At 40.6% G+C, this 21512-nt stretch overlaps 1 protein-coding gene and 1 long non-coding RNA gene across 2 annotated transcripts in view; both read right to left on the bottom strand.

The window, feature by feature from the left end:
* KCNB2 (potassium voltage-gated channel subfamily B member 2) overlaps positions 1-21512 on the bottom strand; it is a 404699-nt gene that overhangs the window by 242449 nt on the left and 140738 nt on the right. The window lies entirely within an intron of this gene.
* On the bottom strand, positions 1476-20370 carry LOC116575475. Its single transcript, XR_004279797.1, has 2 exons — positions 18286-20370; positions 1476-5243 (listed from the first exon to the last, which is right to left on the bottom strand). It is a non-coding gene; the product is annotated as an uncharacterized LOC116575475 (long non-coding RNA).

Below are 21512 nucleotides of genomic sequence, written 5' to 3'. Positions count from 1 at the left end.
TTGGAGGGATTCATGAGCCCCAGGGGCCATCTCTCTAAAATACATTTCACTTGGGATTACAACACGTGAATGGTAAGTCTTTCTTCCTGTGGCCATTGGTACCTCCTGCTGCATTCCAGAGAAGAGTAAAGTATCACTCGAGGGCCATGTATGTGTTCCTGTCTTGAAAGCTCTGCTTGCTGCCAGATGAACTCCTGCTGAAAAGATAAATAGCTCTCCTCCAGATCAAAGATGGCATTCTTTTTTATGAGAAGAAATCTCACTTAGGAAAGCCCAGAGTCTCTACTGGGCCATTCTCCCAACATCGACTGCCACAGAGTACCATACCTGAGATGCAGGTTACTCTAGAATTAGCAGTCAGAATCTATATAGCTAGTCTAGGGGATTAAAAAAAACACACACATACACAAAAATACTTTGCTCTTTAATGCTGGCATCTACCAATAGTAGTAGAGTTAATATGTTAAGAGCCAGGTATGAAAGGCAGCAAGATGTCATCCCAAGAGCAGCAAGAGGAGCCTGGGGTCAGGGGTCCCATCTGGCTTATCCTCTTAGTGGCTGTATGTCCCTGAGCAAATCACCTTGGTAAATCCTCATTTACTCAACCAAAGAATGAGGGGGTTGAATCAGATGATCCCCTCCACCTACATTATTATTTTTTTTAACATGGGAATTATTATTATTATTATTAATTTTTTTTTTAAACATGGGAATGTCTATGAAGCTCCACTGTCCCTCAAAGAGTATAACTGGCAACTTTGGGTTGAGAATCCCTTGGTGAAAATATTAACAACCAACTTCAACATACTGAAAATAAATTATGTTGACCCAATAGCAAGGTCATCATTTGAAGTTGTTATTGGCCTAACAATAAACCTCCACTATTCCCAGTGGGAAGTTACACTGTTACTTCAAGTTTAATATCTCCCACTACATCATCTCATCCTCCAAACCAAACTCACTCTACTTCCTGATCTCTTCTTCGCTGCCAACTTAACCTTTCTGAGGGCTGTCTTTGGCTTAATTTTTGTATCATTCTTTACAGAAGACAAGCTCTCAGTTCTTGTCCACCTCTGCCATATCTGCTCTTTGATTTCCTTTGGCGCCCAGTCTGGAGGCTGTGATAAGAGGGCAGGGGGATAAAACAGAGAGCAGCAATTGGGTGCTTAGCATATTTAATCTTCACAATTGCTTTTTGAAGTAGGCTCTGTAATTATCTCTGTCCTTTAAAAGGAGGTAATAAGGCTTAGAGAAGTCAAGGATTGTGTAGTAAGCTCCATCCAGCACAGAGTAGCTAAGCCAAAATCTAAACCCAGGCAGTAGGCTTCAGAGCCCACGTTATGCCATTCCGCCTCTAGTACTTCAAGGGACTGGCATGACACTCAGCTCAACACTGTTATCTCTTGTCTCATTAGCCATCAGTAAGACCTTGTGAGGTGGGTCATGTCCTAACTTTATACATGAGGCCTCATAGCCAGAAAGTAGCTCCAAAATCCACACTTTCTGCTACCCTGCAATGCCTCCTTGCCCCATGCCCAGACCTGCTTCACCTGTTCCACTCCACAGCATCCCTGATAGGATTACCATGTTACATTTCATAAAGCACTGCATTAATCATGTTACTTTCTGGATCAAAAGCTTCCAAAGGCTCCTTGCTTTTACTTAAGAAATTCCAAGCTCATCACGCTGGCATTAAAGGCCATGTGAGAAGGTGAGATGTAGCACTCCTCCATAATCTGACCCCTCTTACCTTTCTTCTTTGACCTCCTATGGCTCCTTACATGGGGATCTCCATTCCTTAGCCCATCCTGCTTATTCCTCCATGCTTTGACCCTTTACTTGTAAGCTCATTCAGGTGTCCTCTAAGGCCTCATTCCCTGGAGTACAGACCTGGGTAAACCCTTCAATGTATGAAAGCTGTAAGTATGTTATAGTGCTCTAGAAATTCAGGTAGTTAAAATCTTAGTAAGGAAATCAATATTATTAAACTAAGTTTTATGCTAAGGAGGTGACACAAGAGTGAAATTTGGGTATAATATGAGCCTTTGGAATGTTAGCTGCATTATTGATCTTGGCCTAACAGAACAGGATGGATAAAACAGGACCCATTACACCGTGATGCACCATCCATTAGAGATGAAGATTGGATCAGACAGGAAGTTATCAGCTGCCAAAAACAGCCCTACAATCAGAGAACAGCCTTCCTAGGCAGCTGGATTGATTCAATAGCTGTCAGGGCCATGTCTAACAAGGATGGTCAATTCTGCTGTTCTCTAGAGATCACATAGTCAGTCCCAGATCAGAGGTATAAAATGATGCCAGGTACCAGGGGCTACTCAAAGCCATAGGATAAACATGGTTCATCTTTAATTTACTTTTGAGGATTCAGGAAAAAATGTAAATAATTGAACTTAAAATATCTCATAATATTCTATGTCAAAACATAAAAACTCCATGGGCTTATTATAGAATAGAATGGAAAATTCCACATTGTTTTTATAATAAAACATGAACCACTTTTGAATTTGACTCCTTTGGTTTATGCAGCCAGACTTTTGGGAGTGTAAGTTGCTATCCTCTGATACCAGAAGCATTTCACTGGAAAAGCTCAAGAAATGCTAATGTAATGTGCAAAGTGTTGTGGACCAAGACCCAGTGAAAATCTAGTTATCCTGTAATGAGAGGCTCCTGCCAGACATAAAGATGATGTCCCATTAATACACATGAAAAAAAACAAGTTCATAATTATCTTCTGCAAACCTATATACAAAGAGGAACAATGTCCGTGCTACTCCTTAAAAGTGGACTATTCCTTTTATTCTTTTAGCTTATTAACTGAGGTTTCACCGTGTCCCCTGGATCTTCTAAAACATGATTTAGCTATCATGTTGAGGAAGATGGGCAATGTAAACCTCTTCAAAACAAATCTTCAATGGAACAAGGTTATTGCAGGATCAATTTCGCTCATGATTAGAGCTCAAGATTAAAAATCTAAGGCCTAAAAACCAACTACACACTTAAGTCATTCAAAATCATTTACCATGTGAGGGGCACTCACCTAGACACCACGAAAATAAAGAAACATTCCTCAGAGGGCATTATCATAAGAATCCACACAGGGATATGTGGCGGGATCCTTGGAGGATATATCATAGCTACAGAAACACCAGGCTCTACTGGGAAGTGTAACCTTACCAGGCTAACCTTGGATCATTCAGTAATGCATTCAATATATATTTGTGTGGCAGGACCTGTTTTAATGGCCTATGACACCAAATGGAAGTCCCTTACTTTTTGAAGCTTTTTGTTTTCTTTAAAAATAAAATTAGGTAAGAGGGATAGAGGGCTCTCCAGTTAGATGACATCTGAGCACTTAAAGAGAGTAAAGAAGAGAGCAGCAACAATGTAGCAGGAAGACATCAAAGGCAGAGAAAGCTGCAGATGCAAAGACCCAGAAGCAGGATCACATGTGGCATGCTTGGAAACCAAACCAAATCATACAAAACCAAGGCCAGAGTGAGTGAGGAACAAATCTTATGGAGCCCCTCAGTCATGAAAATGACTTTGGATAGTGTTGAGATGGAAACCTCTGAAGATAGTGACATGGTCTATACTATTTTAAAAGGATCACCCAGGCAGCTAAATGGAGAGTAGACTACAGGGCAATTATTAACACAGTTCATCTTCAATTAGGAGGCTTTATGATAAACAAGATGAGATGATGGTGGCTTGCACAGGCCGTGGAGGTGGGGAAAAGTGGTTGGATTCTGGATGTTCCAAAGGTAGAGCCAACAGGATCTTCCAGAATAATAGATGTAGACAGAAGAAAAACAGGAGTTAAAGGGTTTCCAAAATGTTTCGTTTACACACCAGAAAGAATGGAATTACCAATTACAAGACTGGGAAAGAAGATGTTGGGGGAAGACAGATTTACCTTGAGATTCTTATTAGAAATGCCCAGTAGTAGTTGGATCCACAATTACTGAGTTCAGGGGTGAGGTCCAAGCTGAAGACAAACTTGGCAGCCTCAGCATCCTGATATTTTATTTAAAGGCAGGGAGACTGGATAAGATCATCTAAAAATGAATGTAGATTCAGAGAATCTTAATAAGTCTGGGGACCGAGATGGGAAGCACTCTGCTGTTGCTGTATTTTTAAAACAGCTTTATTGAGATATCATTGAAACACAAATGATTATGGGCAGAAAAGTGGGATGAAGTAGTAAGGGGACTTAGAGAGAGTGGCCAGTGAGTTAGGAGAAAAACAAGGCGAGAATGGTGTCCTAGAGTCTTAGCGAATGCTGCTGTTGGTTAAGCAGAGTATGCACTGAGATGCTTACACTGGATCTGACAATGCAGCAGTCAAGAGCAGTTCTGATAAAAGCCTAAATGGAGCTAGTTTCGAAGAAAATGGAGAAGAGGTAGACCAAGGGAGTGAAAACATTTTTTTTTTCAATGATTTTCAGTAAGAGGGAGTTAAGAAACAGCTGGAGGTCATGTGCCCTAGCTTGAGTACAGAGTGTGTGTGTGTGTGTGTGTGTGTGTGTGTGTGTGTGTGTGTGTGTTTGTCTACCAATGAAGATGGTCCAAGTGGAGGGGAGGACTTACTAATGCTGGCCATGACAACAGCTTGGTGGGGAAAGGGGCAAGATCTGTATCAGCCTCTGGGTGGCTGCCCCAAAGTACCACAAACTGAGTGGCTTAAACAAGAGAAATTTATCGTTTCACAGTTCTGGAGGCTGGAGATCCAAGGCTCAGGTGTTGGCAAGGCCATGCTCCCACAGCATGCTAGGGAAGGATCTGTTCCCAGCCTCTCTTCCAGCTTCTGTTAGTTCCTTGGCTTATGGCTGCATAAATCCAATCTTCGCAGTATTTTTTGTGTCCAGATCTTCCCTTTTCATAAGGATACTAGTCACATTAGATTAGGGGCCCACCCTACCCAGCATGACCTCATCATAACTGATCTGCAACAACCCTGTTTCCAAATAAGGGCACCTTCTGAGCACTAGGGATAGCATTTCAACATGTGAATTTTGGAGGGACACAAGTCAGTTCATAACAGGATCCAACACAGAGGAGAAAAGGTAGTGCTTGTGAGAGGAGGAAGCCAAGGGGCATGCATATGGATTCAGATGCATGTAGAGGGTTAGCTGCCATATCAGTGGTGAGTTTGTGGGAGTGCTCCTTCGATTGTTTCCATTTTCTCAGTAATAAAAGGCAATGTTAACATCCTAAGGTCAACTCCTGTTTGCCCAACTAAACTTAACCTCTACTGAATACTGGCCACTCAAATTTTAAGTCTCACTACACTTAAATGTGAATTCTACTACATTAAAAAAAAAAAAAAGTGTATGCCATTCAGCAAAACTCCCATTGGGATTACTATTTAAGGAATTAAGGAATTACGATCTTGTGTGAATACAAAGGAGTTTCTAATACTAGCTAGAATGGTGGGTTAATGGTTATGTAAACTTTAGATAATGGGAGGAGATAATGAGCACAAGAATATTGGAAGCAGATCTTTTTTTTTTTTTTTTTTTTTTTTTTTTTTTTTTTTTTTTTTTTTTTTTTTTTTTTTTTTTTAAAATGATTTTAATACTTTTTTTTTTTTTTTTTTTTTTTTTTTTTTTTTTTTTTTTTTTTTGTCAGAGAGAGCGAGCGAGAGCGAGCACAGGCAGACAGAGTGGAAGGCAGAGTCAGAGGGAGAAGCAGGCTCCCCGCGGAGCAAGGAGCCCGATGCGGGACTCGATCCCAGGACGCTGGGATCATGACCTGAGCCGAAGGCAGCTGCTTAACCAACTGAGCCACCCAGGCGTCCCATTTATACATCTATCTTGACTCAAAATGTTAAGGTTACTTATAAATGTAATGCACCACAAATTAAAGAATAAGTGAATTAAATTGCCCCTTTTCTCTTTTTTCCTATGGTAATTATACTTTATAGTAGTTAATTAATTTACCTATTCAATATTTACTTAAGTATTTATTAAGCACTTTCCCAGCCACTGAAATGCAATGTACAATGAGCCCTGGTCTCTGCCAGGTTTATGGCTTATGGTTTAGTATAATAAGAATAATAAACAATTAGACCAAAATGTGGTGAATACTATGACAAAGGCATATGTTAGAAATTGTGGGGTGGGGAGATGCTTTTCAAGAAACCAACTCAAGAACATTACATAGGAATTAGCTACATGATGGCTCCAAGAGGATGGATATTCCAGCAGAAAGAACACCATGGAGGTTAGAAAGAGCATGATGGGGGCACCTGGGTGGCTCAGTCGGTTAAGCATCTGACTCTTGGTTTTGGCTCAGGTCATGATCTCAGGGTTGTGAGATCAAGCTCTGCAGTGGGCTCCATGCTCAGCGGGGAGCCTGCTTGAAGGTCCTCTCCCTCTGTTCCTCCCCCTGCTCAGGCATGCTCTCTCTCTCAAATAAATAAATACTTAATAATAAAAAAAAAAGATTGAGCATGTGTTACTTGGGGAATCTGTGTAGATTCTGCAGACTATGAGGATGAGTACACTCCAGGGATCCATAGGAAACAAGGTCAGAATGCAGGACCAACACAAGTTCAGAAAAGGCCAACTACGACAAGCTAAGGATCACAAAAAGGGTCTTAAGATTTTTGAACCTGAAATCCCATGAAGGATTTCAAGCTGATGAACAAAAAATCAGATGGGTATATTAAAGAGATCACTTCAGTGTGAGTGTGGAGGACAGACAGGATCCCCTTTCCAGAAGAGTGGTGCTCTCAGCCATCTCTTGGGCTCTACATCCCGGGCTTCTAGACTGTGATTCCATCTTCAGTAACCAGGCCTTCAGCTGGTTCCTACTGCTTCTGTACTTCCTATAAGAGACTCTGGCCTGCCTTGCTCTCTGTGATCAACAGTTCCCCAGCTGTCCCACAATGGGAATTCCCATTCTTCCCCTGGCATAGACAAATCTAGCTCTCAGACACAGCTGCTTTTCAGGTACCCAGGGCAGGCTATCTCTGGGCTTATGTGACATGGGATGTGGGTCATCACCAATTATATTTTAAAAGATACTCAGATATTGCTGTGAAGTGTGTAAACCTGGCGATTCACAGACCTGTACCCCTGGGGCTAATAATACATTATATGTTTATAAAAAAAAATTAAAAATGAGTTGTTCCATACCTTCTCCATATGGTAACTCTACCAGCCTTAAAATGAAATAAAAAACAAACAAAAACAACAACAAAAAGATACTCAGATAAGAATAATATGAACCAATGTCTCCATTTCCAAGGCCATAATAACTTTCTAGAATATGATGTTGTAGAACCATCACCATTGGAGGTCAAATGAAACTGACGAAGGTCAAAATCAAATACTGAAATAAAACTTGTTTGAAAGAACCAACCTGTAAATTATCTGGAATAATACAGTTTGTATCTTTAGACTTAATTTGCACAATACTTAGACCATGCTGTATTTTCATATGGTCATCACTGTGGTCTTATTGTTAATGAGTTCTATTGTTGCAACCCCTCCACACAGAGAAAATCATATGCACGCCCCCAACCCACCCCGCAAGGCAGCACACTGGCTGGAAATGACAAAGAGTAAATCTCCGTAGATAGCGTTCTCATCACTCACTGAGGGAGAAAGATGACAGGTCAAGCTTGAAAACAGGCTAAATATGATACACACACAATATAAAATTATGTTTTAGTGAGGGAAATTTTCTATTATTGTCTCATAGATTGCTTAAAATTTTCTCTGGCTGATGACAATAGAGCTGAGAGGAAAAACACTAACACTCTTCCAAAAAATGCTCCAAAAATACTATAAAAAGACTTATATTGATTAATTAGTTTTTAATATTTGTTTTGCTTTCAGGAACAGGTATTGCAGTATGTTACTATTAAGACCTATCAATATCAAAGAGTGAGTTGAATCCTATTCATTCATTTCAAAGATTTACAAAGACACCATCAGCTTCCTGTCAGTGAGAGAGGACACTTTTCATCATTCTCAATACCATTCCCAAGTGACTTCACACCAAGATTCCTGGGTAATTAATCTTAGGAGGTCTGCACTCATGTGGATCAGACCACTCAAGGGAATTCTACAGGAATCTCGTGGACATCTCATCTTCATTATTCTATGCCATCAAATCTGGAAGAAGACCACTGTACTGGAGAGCAAGGTAATTTGAAGACCGCTATTGAGGATATACATTTAATTCTAAGTATTGATCTGTGTAAACATGATATGGGTTTAATCTCTCAGTTCTGTGCCTCAGGGCTCTGTTTCTAAACAAAATCACCCAGGATATGTAATTCTACCATGGGGTGAACAATCATTTCCAGACATAGAAAATTACTTATCACCTGGTGACAAGAAACAATTTCTTAGAGGTCACCGCCGGACACTCAATGATGTACTATGTTTGAGGTTAAGTTTGTTTTTAGGTTGCTTACCGTGCTGGCAAAATAATTTATTGACTGCTTTTTTTTCAATATCACCTTACAGCTCTGTAGATTTGCTTCTCATTCTCTTTCAAGTTTCTCACATAAGAAATACCCCCCAAAGAATGATCACACATTGCTAACTTGGAGAAGCCCAAACAGAGCTTCGAAGATGAATATCAGGACCTTTGTGTCAGATATAATAGACTTACACTATAAACTCCATCTCGAGGATAGAGTATTTTGCTATGCGAAAGGTTAAGGTCTTGACAAAGCAATACACTGAGAAATTGTGTGTTTCAGGTGGGAAAAATATAATCTTAGAGACAAAGTTTTAAACAAAAAGAACCGTCATCAGGAGAACTCTCCCCCTTCTGGCATCTTGAACTCTTCTGTTTCTACAAACACACTCTCTTTGGCATCTGGACCTTCTCACACTGTTGTTCCCTTTGTCTTCCCTTTCTGACCACCTCCTCTGCCACTTACCTTCAGGTTACAGCTTGAACACACCTTCTCCTGGGTTCCTTTCTTTGACCCCCACAAGTAGCTTCTTGCTACCTGCTCTCATGACTCCCTGGATCAGCAGTGGCAGAGCACTCACCATTCCTTGTGTTTTAATACTGTGCCTATGTCTTACTAAGTAGACTATAAGCTAAGATGACAGGAGCTATGTTGCTCCTATTCAGCATGGTATCTCCATCTCCCAGGACAAGGCATGGCATATAGCAGGAACTCCAATAAATCCTTGTTGCTGAATTAGCTGAAAACTTCCCCAGTCTTTATGAAGATGCATTTTGTACATATTGTTTTTAAAATTCGGAAGAAAAATGAGTTATCAAAAGCACCATAAGAATGAAAATTATAACAATATGGGGTGTTGATACTAAGAGTGAGGTATTCCAACCCAGAGTCATCCTCTTCTGAGATATGTACATGTCAGGACAGCCTTTCACAGTGGTTATGTGTTAGAAGCTTTTTCTAATTCGTCGAAAGGGTGTATTATATATTGACTCCAACACATAAGTTTCAGAATATCAACAGAGTCCTGTCGTACTGAGAAAAATGTTTCCTGCTTCCCTTGACCTTAGTGAAACTGCAATTTTTTTCATTGGTTGGAAACCTCCTAAATTTGTTTTGACGTAAGTTATTTAAAGATGAAGGATGACGAGTATAAGGGAATAAGGATGGCTGTGTTTATTCAGAGGGTAAAAGCACCATCAAGGTGACATTTAAAATATGTGGGGTGGACCTCGTGAAATAAATCTGAATACATCTGCCTAAATATGTCAGTGTAGAAGCACACAGCTCCTCAGTGGCTTTCTGATGCACTCTGAATGCAATTCTGTTGGTCCAGTTCTCAACAAATTCTAAGCCTTCTTAGTGGTGGCTGCTTTCAGCTCTTGGTCACTGATCAAATATTCTCTTCAAATCTCACATATTCAAAGCTCCCCATGGTACCAGGATGTACTGTACTAGAGACATGCTTTTTTTAGAGAAACGGGTTTATTTGAATCTCTACAGATTTATCAAACCTACTTAGAGTTTGAGGGTAGGGAGGGGTCAGGCAGGGACAGATGAGACATTTCTTCTTCCCTCATGGCCTCTCTTCTTCCTCCTATCTCTTAAATATTGCGATTCCCAGAGACTTTAATTTGCTTTTCTTATCCCTTTTCACTCTCACCCTGGACAATCTTGCCGGCATCAAGGGCTCAATTACACTTACATATATGAGGACAGCCCAATCTCCAGGCCTGACCTCTGAGCTCGTCCCTAAATCTTTATACACTACTGCCCCCTGGATTAGCCGTAGCTGGACGTCCCAGAGAAATATCAAGTCAACCTGTTTTCAGCGCAGCACCTTATTTTTGTATTTCTTTTCTTAGTGACCACACACTTGACTCAAGCCAGAAACCTGAGAGCTCCTCCGAATTCTACTTCTCCTTCCTGTCTCTCATTCAGTCTGTCACCAAATTCCCTACATTTTCAAGCATCTCTAGAGTCTGGCCCCTTCCAACTCCACTGGTGCTGCTTTTAGAACAGGCCTTACCATTTCACTTAATTGATGAGCTTGCTCCTGGTCTTACCTTTTAATCTGCCCATGGCCTCACCAGCAGGGTAACTTTTTAAACTCATTTTTTTAAGCTAATATCCTTGGATCTTTACCCTTATTCACCGGATAAAGTACAAACTCAGGGGAACACCACTTAAAGTCCTTTCTGATCTGGTCCCGGCCAGTCTGTCCCAACCCCTTCTTCTGCTGCTTTCTCCTATGTGAACTTCCTCCTTCTCTCCAAAGTCTCCACCTCCGTGGCCCCCCGCAGCTCCCTACCCATGCCTCACACTGCGTGAGGAAGTGTACCCACGTGACTCCCTCTGTGCATAGTTTGTTCTCCTTCTTTTGGTAACAGACCTTTGGAGTTATTTGGGCTACAGTGGAGGGCCAATCAAGGTGCCCTGCTCTCTCTGCCTAAGGGGTGGGCTCCTGACCTAAGCCAGGCCAGTTGGAAACTCTTCTCAGAGCTGTTAAGTGAGTAGAATGACCACAAATGGACAAGAGGTGGCGCCGGTCCACACGAGAAGCAGTGCCTGACTGGGACCGGTCAGAAATTGCTCCATCTAAATTCTAGGAGTCTTCCTCATCTTAGGTGCTCCTAAAACCTAGTTTTCCTTTTGATCCTTAATTTTTTTTTTTAAGTTGCTTGTATACACTGCCCTCCTCAAATGCCCACGCATGCGCGTGCGCGTGCGCGCGCACACACACACACACACACACACATACACACATACAATGCTAACTGAAAAAGCTTGTGGAAAAAATGGATTTATACTGCTTTCCTCATCTTGCTATACTGGCCTGGCACAAAGCCTAGAAATCAATAAACATTTGTTGGATTAATTAATGCTTGCATACATGAATAATCAGAACCCTTGAGAAGAAACAGAAAAAAATGTGTCACAAGTAACAGAAAGTTTCTGACACTGGCCAACACTGACAGCAGAGGACGGGAGTTATTCGTCTCTTTATATCCCTAATGTTTACTTCATAAGGCCTGATGTTGCAAAAGAAAGGATAAGAGAATTTTTTCATTATGTCAGGATAAATGTTCGCAAGCATGCACCTCATTATTTCATTAGTAGTAGACCATGTGAATCTTTTGATTCTCTCTCCACTTAACATGTTATGGATATGCAATAAATATGAAACAACAGTAACTTTTAGGATTTGGAAGCAGTCTTCTCTCATTGATAGTATTTTATCAAATCTGCCCAGGTGACAGAATTCAGCTCTCATGTTAAAGAGACCTTGGGCAATTGTGTTGAGAAAGAATCCAAGGCTGACGCAGGTGATACAGGGAAAAGAGAGCCATAATGGGTATTTTCTAGTCTCTGGATTTACTAAAATTGACTTTAGAGCTTACAGAAATTCTTGTGTGAACAGGATGATATTCATATGGTAATTGGCAAATTCTTCATAATAGGATAATAGTGATCTTCCTCAATTCCAGAAAGCACAAAACAATCATTAACATAAACATAATTTATTGAAGTATAAGACATTCTGTTGCCTTGGTCTATAACTACTGAGTAAGTCATGTTGAGTTTTCAGGAGAAAATCCCAGGTAACCATACTCCAGAGGATATTTATCATGGCCTAAACTCAAAATATATATTTGAAAAGCTTTGCCTTAGTTATTTTCTAAAAGGAATTATGTGTCACACAGAAATCAGATAATCAGGTAACATTAACACATTTTCTCAAGAAAACTAAATGTACATGTCCAGAAAATAGGAAAATAGAAATCCTTTTTGGCACAGCCTTTGAAGTCAAATGTCTTGGTTAACGAAGACATTTCCTTAACCTCATCTTTATGATGAGACATAAAGACTTTAAAATGTGATTCTTCACCCCCAGAATCAGAGAGTTTTCAAAAAGCACCAACTGAAGGATCGGGGATCTTAAGTCACTCTTTCATCTCAGGTTTTCCTTTTGTTAAAAGGTTAGTCTTTCTCGTGGCTCAAGGTACTGCTTTCCCCACGCCAAACCAGGCAGCCCTGCTGATGCTCTGGGAGAAGATGCAGCCCCGCACATACTCAATTTCTCCAGGCAGATATCTGCAATCTGGGAAAGCCTCCATTCTCAGTGAGCTGCAATCTGACCTTCCAAGGGGTGAGCAGGTAGGTCCCTTTTGACAGACTGAGAATGACTGACTAACAGCAGGATCACTGAGGATGCAGTAGAATGTGCTGAAGGTGGACTTCACCTACAGGGCTGAAATCAGGCTTCCGAGATGCTCAGAAAAGGTGCAGGATCGCTGGAGACTTTTTGAAAGCAGAGACAAACAGGGAGATATTGCTAACATCGATGAGGAGAAGGTTACGTCCTAAGCAGAAGCAGATCTAAAACTTACATGGGCACAAACACTGTACTTGGTGAGGGGGTGGTCCAAAAAGAGACCAAAGAACCACATTTCTATCCATAGTGCAAAAGAGACCATCGCATTTGACTTCTTCATCAAGGCTGTACCAGTGCAGAGCATAAGCAACCCATGCGGTAACCAGAAGGGTAAAGGCTCCTAGAAAACTCAACCTAACTGATCCATGTCTACATACATTCAGCCAGATCTTGGAGGGATTCATGAGCCCCAGGGGCCATCTCTCTAAAATACATTTCACTTGGGATTACAACACGTGAATGGTAAGTCTTTCTTCCTGTGGCCATTGGTACCTCCTGCTGCATTCCAGAGAAGAGTAAAGTATCACTCGAGGGCCATGTATGTGTTCCTGTCTTGAAAGCTCTGCTTGCTGCCAGATGAACTCCTGCTGAAAAGATAAATAGCTCTCCTCCAGATCAAAGATGGCATTCTTTTTTATGAGAAGAAATCTCACTTAGGAAAGCCCAGAGTCTCTACTGGGCCATTCTCCCAACATCGACTGCCACAGAGTACCATACCTGAGATGCAGGTTACTCTAGAATTAGCAGTCAGAATCTATATAGCTAGTCTAGGGGATTAAAAAAAACACACACATACACAAAAATACTTTGCTCTTTAATGCTGGCATCTACCAATAGTAGTAGAGTTAATATGTTAAGAGCCAGGTATGAAAGGCAGCAAGATGTCATCCCAAGAGCAGCAAGAGGAGCCTGGGGTCAGGGGTCCCATCTGGCTTATCCTCTTAGTGGCTGTATGTCCCTGAGCAAATCACCTTGGTAAATCCTCATTTACTCAACCAAAGAATGAGGGGGTTGAATCAGATGATCCCCTCCACCTACATTATTATTTTTTTTAACATGGGAATTATTATTATTATTATTAATTTTTTTTTTAAACATGGGAATGTCTATGAAGCTCCACTGTCCCTCAAAGAGTATAACTGGCAACTTTGGGTTGAGAATCCCTTGGTGAAAATATTAACAACCAACTTCAACATACTGAAAATAAATTATGTTGACCCAATAGCAAGGTCATCATTTGAAGTTGTTATTGGCCTAACAATAAACCTCCACTATTCCCAGTGGGAAGTTACACTGTTACTTCAAGTTTAATATCTCCCACTACATCATCTCATCCTCCAAACCAAACTCACTCTACTTCCTGATCTCTTCTTCGCTGCCAACTTAACCTTTCTGAGGGCTGTCTTTGGCTTAATTTTTGTATCATTCTTTACAGAAGACAAGCTCTCAGTTCTTGTCCACCTCTGCCATATCTGCTCTTTGATTTCCTTTGGCGCCCAGTCTGGAGGCTGTGATAAGAGGGCAGGGGGATAAAACAGAGAGCAGCAATTGGGTGCTTAGCATATTTAATCTTCACAATTGCTTTTTGAAGTAGGCTCTGTAATTATCTCTGTCCTTTAAAAGGAGGTAATAAGGCTTAGAGAAGTCAAGGATTGTGTAGTAAGCTCCATCCAGCACAGAGTAGCTAAGCCAAAATCTAAACCCAGGCAGTAGGCTTCAGAGCCCACGTTATGCCATTCCGCCTCTAGTACTTCAAGGGACTGGCATGACACTCAGCTCAACACTGTTATCTCTTGTCTCATTAGCCATCAGTAAGACCTTGTGAGGTGGGTCATGTCCTAACTTTATACATGAGGCCTCATAGCCAGAAAGTAGCTCCAAAATCCACACTTTCTGCTACCCTGCAATGCCTCCTTGCCCCATGCCCAGACCTGCTTCACCTGTTCCACTCCACAGCATCCCTGATAGGATTACCATGTTACATTTCATAAAGCACTGCATTAATCATGTTACTTTCTGGATCAAAAGCTTCCAAAGGCTCCTTGCTTTTACTTAAGAAATTCCAAGCTCATCACGCTGGCATTAAAGGCCATGTGAGAAGGTGAGATGTAGCACTCCTCCATAATCTGACCCCTCTTACCTTTCTTCTTTGACCTCCTATGGCTCCTTACATGGGGATCTCCATTCCTTAGCCCATCCTGCTTATTCCTCCATGCTTTGACCCTTTACTTGTAAGCTCATTCAGGTGTCCTCTAAGGCCTCATTCCCTGGAGTACAGACCTGGGTAAACCCTTCAATGTATGAAAGCTGTAAGTATGTTATAGTGCTCTAGAAATTCAGGTAGTTAAAATCTTAGTAAGGAAATCAATATTATTAAACTAAGTTTTATGCTAAGGAGGTGACACAAGAGTGAAATTTGGGTATAATATGAGCCTTTGGAATGTTAGCTGCATTATTGATCTTGGCCTAACAGAACAGGATGGATAAAACAGGACCCATTACACCGTGATGCACCATCCATTAGAGATGAAGATTGGATCAGACAGGAAGTTATCAGCTGCCAAAAACAGCCCTACAATCAGAGAACAGCCTTCCTAGGCAGCTGGATTGATTCAATAGCTGTCAGGGCCATGTCTAACAAGGATGGTCAATTCTGCTGTTCTCTAGAGATCACATAGTCAGTCCCAGATCAGAGGTATAAAATGATGCCAGGTACCAGGGGCTACTCAAAGCCATAGGATAAACATGGTTCATCTTTAATTTACTTTTGAGGATTCAGGAAAAAATGTAAATAATTGAACTTAAAATATCTCATAATATTCTATGTCAAAACATAAAAACTCCATGGGCTTATTATAGAATAGAATGGAAAATTCCACATTGTTTTTATAATAAAACATGAACCACTTTTGAATTTGACTCCTTTGGTTTATGCAGCCAGACTTTTGGGAGTGTAAGTTGCTATCCTCTGATACCAGAAGCATTTCACTGGAAAAGCTCAAGAAATGCTAATGTAATGTGCAAAGTGTTGTGGACCAAGACCCAGTGAAAATCTAGTTATCCTGTAATGAGAGGCTCCTGCCAGACATAAAGATGATGTCCCATTAATACACATGAAAAAAAACAAGTTCATAATTATCTTCTGCAAACCTATATACAAAGAGGAACAATGTCCGTGCTACTCCTTAAAAGTGGACTATTCCTTTTATTCTTTTAGCTTATTAACTGAGGTTTCACCGTGTCCCCTGGATCTTCTAAAACATGATTTAGCTATCATGTTGAGGAAGATGGGCAATGTAAACCTCTTCAAAACAAATCTTCAATGGAACAAGGTTATTGCAGGATCAATTTCGCTCATGATTAGAGCTCAAGATTAAAAATCTAAGGCCTAAAAACCAACTACACACTTAAGTCATTCAAAATCATTTACCATGTGAGGGGCACTCACCTAGACACCACGAAAATAAAGAAACATTCCTCAGAGGGCATTATCATAAGAATCCACACAGGGATATGTGGCGGGATCCTTGGAGGATATATCATAGCTACAGAAACACCAGGCTCTACTGGGAAGTGTAACCTTACCAGGCTAACCTTGGATCATTCAGTAATGCATTCAATATATATTTGTGTGGCAGGACCTGTTTTAATGGCCTATGACACCAAATGGAAGTCCCTTACTTTTTGAAGCTTTTTGTTTTCTTTAAAAATAAAATTAGGTAAGAGGGATAGAGGGCTCTCCAGTTAGATGACATCTGAGCACTTAAAGAGAGTAAAGAAGAGAGCAGCAACAATGTAGCAGGAAGACATCAAAGGCAGAGAAAGCTGCAGATGCAAAGACCCAGAAGCAGGATCACATGTGGCATGCTTGGAAACCAAACCAAATCATACAAAACCAAGGCCAGAGTGAGTGAGGAACAAATCTTATGGAGCCCCTCAGTCATGAAAATGACTTTGGATAGTGTTGAGATGGAAACCTCTGAAGATAGTGACATGGTCTATACTATTTTAAAAGGATCACCCAGGCAGCTAAATGGAGAGTAGACTACAGGGCAATTATTAACACAGTTCATCTTCAATTAGGAGGCTTTATGATAAACAAGATGAGATGATGGTGGCTTGCACAGGCCGTGGAGGTGGGGAAAAGTGGTTGGATTCTGGATGTTCCAAAGGTAGAGCCAACAGGATCTTCCAGAATAATAGATGTAGACAGAAGAAAAACAGGAGTTAAAGGGTTTCCAAAATGTTTCGTTTACACACCAGAAAGAATGGAATTACCAATTACAAGACTGGGAAAGAAGATGTTGGGGGAAGACAGATTTACCTTGAGATTCTTATTAGAAATGCCCAGTAGTAGTTGGATCCACAATTACTGAGTTCAGGGGTGAGGTCCAAGCTGAAGACAAACTTGGCAGCCTCAGCATCCTGATATTTTATTTAAAGGCAGGGAGACTGGATAAGATCATCTAAAAATGAATGTAGATTCAGAGAATCTTAATAAGTCTGGGGACCGAGATGGGAAGCACTCTGCTGTTGCTGTATTTTTAAAACAGCTTTATTGAGATATCATTGAAACACAAATGATTATGGGCAGAAAAGTGGGATGAAGTAGTAAGGGGACTTAGAGAGAGTGGCCAGTGAGTTAGGAGAAAAACAAGGCGAGAATGGTGTCCTAGAGTCTTAGCGAATGCTGCTGTTGGTTAAGCAGAGTATGCACTGAGATGCTTACACTGGATCTGACAATGCAGCAGTCAAGAGCAGTTCTGATAAAAGCCTAAATGGAGCTAGTTTCGAAGAAAATGGAGAAGAGGTAGACCAAGGGAGTGAAAACATTTTTTTTTTCAATGATTTTCAGTAAGAGGGAGTTAAGAAACAGCTGGAGGTCATGTGCCCTAGCTTGAGTACAGAGTGTGTGTGTGTGTGTGTGTGTGTGTGTGTGTGTGTGTGTGTGTTTGTCTACCAATGAAGATGGTCCAAGTGGAGGGGAGGACTTACTAATGCTGGCCATGACAACAGCTTGGTGGGGAAAGGGGCAAGATCTGTATCAGCCTCTGGGTGGCTGCCCCAAAGTACCACAAACTGAGTGGCTTAAACAAGAGAAATTTATCGTTTCACAGTTCTGGAGGCTGGAGATCCAAGGCTCAGGTGTTGGCAAGGCCATGCTCCCACAGCATGCTAGGGAAGGATCTGTTCCCAGCCTCTCTTCCAGCTTCTGTTAGTTCCTTGGCTTATGGCTGCATAAATCCAATCTTCGCAGTATTTTTTGTGTCCAGATCTTCCCTTTTCATAAGGATACTAGTCACATTAGATTAGGGGCCCACCCTACCCAGCATGACCTCATCATAACTGATCTGCAACAACCCTGTTTCCAAATAAGGGCACCTTCTGAGCACTAGGGATAGCATTTCAACATGTGAATTTTGGAGGGACACAAGTCAGTTCATAACAGGATCCAACACAGAGGAGAAAAGGTAGTGCTTGTGAGAGGAGGAAGCCAAGGGGCATGCATATGGATTCAGATGCATGTAGAGGGTTAGCTGCCATATCAGTGGTGAGTTTGTGGGAGTGCTCCTTCGATTGTTTCCATTTTCTCAGTAATAAAAGGCAATGTTAACATCCTAAGGTCAACTCCTGTTTGCCCAACTAAACTTAACCTCTACTGAATACTGGCCACTCAAATTTTAAGTCTCACTACACTTAAATGTGAATTCTACTACATTAAAAAAAAAAAAAAGTGTATGCCATTCAGCAAAACTCCCATTGGGATTACTATTTAAGGAATTAAGGAATTACGATCTTGTGTGAATACAAAGGAGTTTCTAATACTAGCTAGAATGGTGGGTTAATGGTTATGTAAACTTTAGATAATGGGAGGAGATAATGAGCACAAGAATATTGGAAGCAGATCTTACAGATCAGAAACAGATACCTTCCTCAAGCTAGGAGAAATATGACGGAGTCTTCTTGGGATGCTCTGGGATTTTAATAACCCCAGAACAGAGGTACAACAATGTTACTACGCTTGGGAATTGAGGTGAATACGTATTGCTCATTGGCCTCAATAACTTTATGATTTAAATGAATTATTTCAAGCCCCTCATGTTAGACGTTACTGACTTGATTTTGCAATGGAGACCTTGGCAAAAGAAATACTATCATTTCCCCCACAATTTTCACCAGTAACTCTGAAGAATTTCTGTGCCTATGAGAAGACCAGGTTGGGGAGGTGGAGGTGATAGATGTGATCAAAAACAATGCCACTCTTTTGGGATGTTCATTGCTGTTTTAGTGAAAACATCCCTGCCTTAAGTAAATGTTTCCAATGTTACACTTTCCTGAGGCTTAATTCTTCTCTGAATCACTCATATAATTGTTATTAGCATTTTTTGTCCATCTTGAGTGTGTAATGAGGGGCAATGGAACTCTTATACCAGATAGAATGATCTCATTCTATATATAAATACAGGACTACAGACTGCCTTATTTCTGCAATGAGCCTCCCATTAATGTCAGTGCAAATGGTGGGAGTGGACCAAGGGTAAAATATGGTCTGCAACCACCTAGAACTCTAGACACAGGGAAATGGAAAACATCTATTACACTGTCAGTATGCTCATACCCTGGGGACTGGCACAGAATTTTTTCTTATTGCATATTTTGTTCAATTTTCCTCAATATTGCTTTGAAACAAATTGAGCAAAGACTGTGCTCATTGCTTCCATCAGGAAACTCATAAACATAAAAGCTTTGATTAAAAAAATTCTTGGCAAAGATACTTAAATGCTTTTTATTAAGTTTGTCTCCCCCAACATACCTACATATACAACCTTGCTTTGTGATGAAAACAATCCTTTTTTTTTTTCCTCTCACATTGTTATTTTCCAAAATGTAACACAGGGGGTATTAAAGCCCCCATTAGTCATTTCTACATTTAGCTGTACCTTAGCAAAGGGAATGACTAAAATTTAGAATAGTCAACCTATCCAACAAACTGGAATCATAGCAGTTACTTTTGGGTTGTTTCAGGAACATGTTTGATCTCTCATAACCATATAATACCATTTTTTGCTTTTAAACAAGAAAAAAAAATCCTTATTTTTTTAATATGATAGGACTTCAGCAGTCTGCAGTAGCAACAGATAAGCTGCTCTAACAATTCTTTTAACTATTCAATCTTCTTACACTATTGTATATAGTTTTTAACCTACAAATATCCTTCTCTAGTCAGTCAGAAGTTAGGGTTTTTTTCCTTTCCATTCAAAACATTTATCAAACACTTACTTTGTGCCAAATGCTAGGGCTACAAACACAAATGGCATGTCTTCCATCACCGGTGATTTAAGCAAATAGCTTCACATTGTCCTTACTCATAAAGAGAACTACAATCTTTGTCATGGATGATATCTGTAAAGCTTCCTTTTATTTACACAGAACTTTTCTCTGATGAGCTAATGGTCCTGATGAATAGAAACTATTATGTCTGTAAAATCTAATTATTGTACATTACCTCCTCAAAAGCCTAAAGTTGCAAATGGGAAGTAACTAGATTCAAAATGCCATTATACTCTTTCAAAACTTAAGTGGACCTTGAGACATCCTTGATCTCTAAGGAAACCTACAACTTAAGATGTTGTTGACGTAAGCAGTGTACAGCAAACCAAATGAAGAAAAATTCAAAGTGTCAGTGAAGAATAACTTTTTTTTAATTAAATTTATTTATTTTCAGCATAACAGTATTCATTATTTTTTCACCCCACCCAGTGCTCCATGCAATCCGTGCCCTCAATAATACCCACCACCTGGTACCCCAACCTCCCAACCCCCCGCCACTTCAAACCCCTCAGATTGTTTTTCAGAGTCCATAGTCTCACATGATTCACCTCCCCTTCCAATTTCCCCCAACTCCCTTCTCCTCTCTAACTCCCCATGTCCTCCATGATATTTGTTATGCTCCACAAATAAGTGAAACCATATGATAATTGACTCTCTCTGCTTGACTTATTTCACTCAGCATCATCTCTTCCAGTCCCGTCCGTGTTGCTACAAAAGTTGGGTATTCATCCTTTCTGATGGAGGCATAATACTCCATAGTGTATATGGACCACATTTTCCTTATCTATTTGTCCGTTGAAGGGCATCTTGGTTCTTTCCACAGTCTGGCGACCGTGGCCATTGCTGCTATAAACATTGGGGTACAGATGGCCCTTCTTTTCACGACATCTGTATCTTTGGGGTAAATACCCAGGAGTGCAATGGCAGGGTCATAGGGAAGTTCTACTTTTAATTTCTTGAGGAATCTCCACACTGTTCTCCAAAGAGGCTGCACCAACCTGCATTCCCACCAAAAGTGTAAGAGGGTTCCCCTTTCTCCACATCCCCTCCAACACATGTTGTTTCCTGTCTTGTTAATTTTGGCCATTCTAACTGGTGTAAGGTGATATCTCAATGTGGTTTTAATTTGAATCTACCTGAGGGCTAGTGATGATGAACATTTTTTCATGTGTCTGATAGCCATTCGTATGTCTTCATTGGAGAAGTCTCTGTTCATATCTTCTGCCCATTTTTTTATATGATTGCCTGTTTTGTGTGTGTTGAGTTTGAGGAGTTCATTATAGATCCTAGATACCAATCTTTTGTCTGTGCTGTCATTTGCAAATATCTTCTCCCATTCCGTGGGTTGCCTCTTTGTTTTTTTGACTGTTTCCTTTGCTGTGCAGAAACTTTTGATCCTAGAGGAGAACATAGGCAGTAATCTCTTCGATATCAGCCACAGCAACTTCTTTCAAGACATGTCTCCAAAGGCAAAGGAAATAAAAGCGAAAATAAACTTTTGGGACTTCAT

Source organism: Mustela erminea, chromosome 16 (assembly GCF_009829155.1).
Source record: "Mustela erminea isolate mMusErm1 chromosome 16, mMusErm1.Pri, whole genome shotgun sequence".
Taxonomy (NCBI): Eukaryota; Metazoa; Chordata; class Mammalia; order Carnivora; family Mustelidae; genus Mustela; species Mustela erminea.
The sequence above is the reverse complement of the archived record's forward strand: the minus strand, read 5'-3'. Positions and strand labels throughout refer to the sequence as shown.